The 4,870-nt window shown below is 37.1% G+C and overlaps 1 pseudogene across 1 annotated transcript; it reads right to left on the bottom strand.

Annotated features, from left to right (window-relative positions):
• Nucleotides 1-2,707: 2,707 nt before the first annotated feature.
• LOC308338232 (prolyl-tRNA synthetase associated domain-containing protein 1-like) lies at nt 2,708-4,548 on the bottom strand (annotated as a pseudogene). The gene is made up of 2 exons: nt 4,538-4,548; nt 2,708-3,227 (listed from the first exon to the last, which is right to left on the bottom strand). The product of its transcript is annotated as a prolyl-tRNA synthetase associated domain-containing protein 1-like (transcript).
• Between the last annotated feature and the right edge of the window lie 322 nt (nt 4,549-4,870).

The raw sequence follows: 4,870 nt of genomic DNA, 5'->3' as shown, positions 1-4,870 counted from the left end.
AATTGGCACAGTTACTATAGAAAACAGTATGGTGTTTCTTCAAAAAATTAAAAATAGAACTACCCTATGATCCAGCAATTCCACTTCCGGGCATTTATCCAAAGGCCATATTTCTTTAATTAATGAATTATTTGTCTTTTATTCTCAGCACTTCCTTCACCATATTGCCAAGGGCTCATTCGCCCCCTCCCCCCAACACATGGAAGCTAGACATTTCTCTAGCGTGGCCTTGCTCGCATTGCTACACAATTACTCATCTACATCGTTTCTCCTTTGATCTTGACTACATTGCAAACTCCACGAGGTCCCAGTCTGTGCTATATTCTCAGAGTCTAACACTGTGCCTGGCACACAACAGTCACCAGTGAGTACTGAATGCATGAGTCAATAAAGTCAAAGGGCAGCATATCTAGTCATAGGGTTTGTGACTGCAATGACTATTTTCTGCACTGATGTTTGGCTTTACTTCTCATTTGCATCATTCAGTTTAACTTGTGTATATAGCCAATTTCTTACTTTACTCTTTTTTCTTTTTTCCTGTTTGCAAATACTGTCTCTCCACTGAGCTGTTAACTCATAGAGGTCTTACAGCTCACGTCTCCCTAACACAGAAGAATGGATTGCTATGGTGATGGGGGTTCTTAGTAACAGGATTCTTTTCTTTGCAGGAATTACCTCTAAAACAATTGCACTGGAGCTTCCGTAAAACATAGTTACATGTTCAGCCAAATGAAATTGTATTATGGGGACTATATGAAAACCCAGTGAAGGTGGTAAGGTTCTTTCAGAAGGGATCTCAATGGAGAGTCTCATGGCACATTAACAACAAGCTCATCATCGATTAATCTGATTGGCATTAGATTCAGTTCATAGTCTAAGTTTTCCAGAAGTTTTCATGTAAAACTACAAATTTGGGGAATTTTTATTACGACTCTCATCCAAAACACTGAATATTGGATTGGATAAAGAATCTGAATCTATTATCTATAAAGCCATGATAAAGTTTCTCCATTTTACTGTAGAAAATATGCAAAAAGTTCAAATCACAAAATATTTTGTCTCAACTATCTAGTGTTAATGAGAGAATGAAAGATTATTATTATTATTTTTTTTTACCTTGAAGTACATTTACAGTTGACTTCAAAATACCACTTTTCTCAGGCAGATAAAACTAGATTTATAATTACCTTTTTAAAAAGCTGTTCTAATTAATGGCAATTTAAGTGATATAAGCATTCAATTATATTGTTTGATTGTCATAGATATTTAATCCTTTTATCCAGGAGCATCCTATATCATGTTTTCTGCTTGCCTTTGTTTTCTGAGGGAATAATGATGAAAACAATCCCTAGAGAATAAAGGATCAGAAGCCATAAATTACCTGAAAGATTTAGGGATTTATGCCATTTGAAATTTAAGCTTAAATGAGGTTTTTGTAGGAGGAAAGCAAGTCTAGAAGCTATTCCAGTTAAGTGGAGTTGGTCTCAAAATGCTGAAAAGTTGTGGAATGTAACAGTTTTGTTCATTTGTTTGTTTCAGGCCTCTATACCCGGAATAATTTCCAGCACAATGTAAGGTCAACCTCAAGGCAGCAAAAAAATGCAATCAGTTCTAGATTCTTCATGAAATTAACAAGTTATAGTTCCAGAACTGCACAACTTAAACTTATTCTCTGCCTAGGTGACATATAGATTGTCCAGGTTCTATGTTTTTACTATAATTTTAATGTTTTATTTCTGGAGAAGAAAACAAGGTTGTTGGTCAACTGTATTAAATTTTATTTTATTTTAACTTTTTTAAAGATTTATTTATTTGACAGAGAGCTTGAGCATGAGTAGGGGGAATGGCAGGGAGAGGGAGAGGGAGAAGCAGGCTCCCTGCTGAGCAGGGAGCCCAACATGGGCTTGATCCCAGGACCCTGAGATCATGACCTGAGCCTAAGGCAGCCACCTAACCAACTGAGCCACCCATGTGCCCCTGCTATATTAAAGTTTAAAACAGCACCTTAATTAACACAAATGTATTCCCTGCGGCTTATTATGTGGTGTGATAGATGGACAAAACATGATCATTACCGTCACAGGGACATTTACTATGTGATAATTCACCACTCTAAACTTTCTTCTTTATAAAGAAGATATCAATGCATTCCTCATACAATCGTGATGATTAAATAAGACAACATATTTAAAGGGCTTAGAGTAAATGCTTAGTATATTTAGGCCATTTTATAAAATAGTTATGCTTTTATGTGCTGAAAAGTTCCATTGCAGCAAAGTCACTGCAAAAGTGTTTAGTCAAATAATATGACTGACTTAATATCTTATGGATTAGACAAGTAAGGGATTTATAGTTCTCATTGAGAAGTCTGGAGTTGATTCAGGACAGAGTCAGCTTCTCCTGAATGTTATCAAGGACCTGGATTCCTTCTGTCATACTGTTCTTAATCATTGGTTGTGGCTTTCATCCTCAAGTTCACAAGATGGCTCCTGTACTCCCAGTGTCACATTTGAATTCCAAACACAAAAATGGCAAAGAGGTAAAGATCTAAAAACCTTCTCCACATGGGGATTTTGTTCTTTTTTATTTGTAAAAGTAGTCACTTCCTAGCAAACTTTCAATTATAATTAAAAAAAATTCTCAACACTTTTAATGATTTTTTAGAAATTACAAATAAGAAAAACAGCTTTCAGAAATATGTATTCTATTAGTTGTTTTTATCACAATTTAGTATAATGGGATCATGTTTTGTCTTCTTCACAAGTGTGAGAAAGTCTTCAGGGCTCAATCCCATGGTTGATGGTTGAAGCCTTGGTCATTGGATGAAAGTACATCTTTTCTTGTCCCCCTTCTAAAACAGCAGAATCCAGAACAAATTTCTCATCTCCATCATCACAGAAGAATGCCAAGGATGTGGCACAGCCTTGGCCAGCTTTTAGTTTTTTCTAGCATGGCTGTTTCATCAGCAAAAAGAAGATTCACTCCCAATACCTAACTGCTTGGCAAGATTATTTGAATTAATTTGTCTACCATGAAGAAGTGTCACCAGCCAATAGCCTTTTGTCTTCTTGTCTTCAAGAAACAAGTTCTTACTTTGTGTTCCTTTCAAATGTTGGATAAGAGGCATCATTTCTTCAACTGTAAATACTTATGGGAGCTGCACAACCTCTGTGCAATGGCCGCTGCTTGAGTGCCACCCGCCCCTTGGCACCTGCCATTCGGCTGTCCTGGCCAGCAGAGAGAGAATGCCCAATTATATTTTATCAATGACAAAAAACATACCACATGGTGATTCAACACAAAGAGGACTGAGAGCTTTTAGATCTTAACTAGGATCATACCCACGCCTCTCTGTTTTGTGTATTTCTGTGTAGATATATTAAAATAATAATAAAGGAAGAAAGGGAATTGGATAGTCAACCAACAGTGTAAGCCACACTCATATTCAAACTATGTATTTTGCAGCTTATATGAAGACATGTCTAAGTATGATCTCAAAAGACAACTATAGTTAAAATATTTTCAACCAATTATGCCTTTCATGAAGGCATATATAAGATAGTCCAGCTTAGCGAAAAACATTAGAATGGGGTTAGAGTCCTGAGTTTTGGCCTTGGATCTGTCACTAGTTACTGCTTAGCTTTGTGCACACTACCTAATTATTCTGCATAGCCTTTCCTCTTCCATCAATTGTAGAGATTGAAAGAGATGATGTCAAACATCACTCTCAGGTCTTAAAATCTGTGGTTTTATGATTGTAACATTTATCTCTTCCTCTTTCAAAAAGTTATAATATCGAAAACTAGATAATTTCTTGGAAAAATTGATCTCTGATTAAAACAATCATCCAAAGGTTGTTTACTGCTCTTAGCACTATGCTAGGCTGACTATAAGACACAAAACAAAACAAAACAAGCAAAACAGAACAAAACCCAAAACAAAAACAAACAAAAAAACCCCCCTCAAACAACAGCAAAAAAAAAAAAAAAAAAAAAGACTGAAAACAAGTTAAACACATGCTCCCTATTATCCACCTATGAAACTAAGTATGCATGATGTGGCCATAATTCACTGTGTGTTCAGAAGATCTGAGAAGAGACAGGTCAGGAGGAAAAAGCTGGAGATATCACCATGACTGAAATGGAATTGGAACTCATCTCAGCAGCATTTGAAATAAAATCTGGCTAGGTACAGAAGCTTTGAAGGAGTATCTCAAAGGAAGGGTTACAACATTAACAGAGACTAGAAGGGAAGTTTACTGTTTTGGGGGAAAAGCCCAAGGAAAAAGCCTATCCCAGTCGAATGAGTAAGCATATGTTGTTGACTAATAGACCATAGTTTGACCAAAGAATTTACACACCTTCTTTCTGCAATTCTTATTCTTGGGGCACCTGGATGGCTCAGCCAGTTAAGCCCTGGACTCTTGATTTCAGCTCAGGCCCTGATCTCAGGGAGGTGACATTGAGCACCGCATAGGGGTCTGCACTCAGCGTGAGTCTGCTTAGGATTCCCTCCCTCTCCTTCTGCCCCACCCTACCTCTCACGCATGTTCCCGCTCCCTCTAAAAAAAAAAAAAAAAAAAAAGAAAAAAAAATTAAATAAATAACAAATCCTATTCTTCTGCAAATATCTAGCTGCTTCTAGGTGCTGCTTCTCCTTCAAGTCTCTTTACTACTTGCACACACACATCACACATATTTAGATCCAGAGCCACCTGGACCCAGATTCCTGTGACCCAGAAAGTATAATACATCAGTTCATTACTGTGCCATGTACCAGACTCAGACTCACACTGTGTACATTTTGCTAATACTATTGACTCTTGACATAGCTGACTCCTGGATCTTGGATCCTAAGCTAGGGGGAAAAC

This window comes from Martes martes, assembly GCF_963455335.1.
Source record: "Martes martes genome assembly, chromosome: 2".
In the NCBI taxonomy this organism is placed as follows: Eukaryota; Metazoa; Chordata; class Mammalia; order Carnivora; family Mustelidae; genus Martes; species Martes martes.
This window is presented reverse-complemented; position numbering and strand designations above follow the sequence as displayed.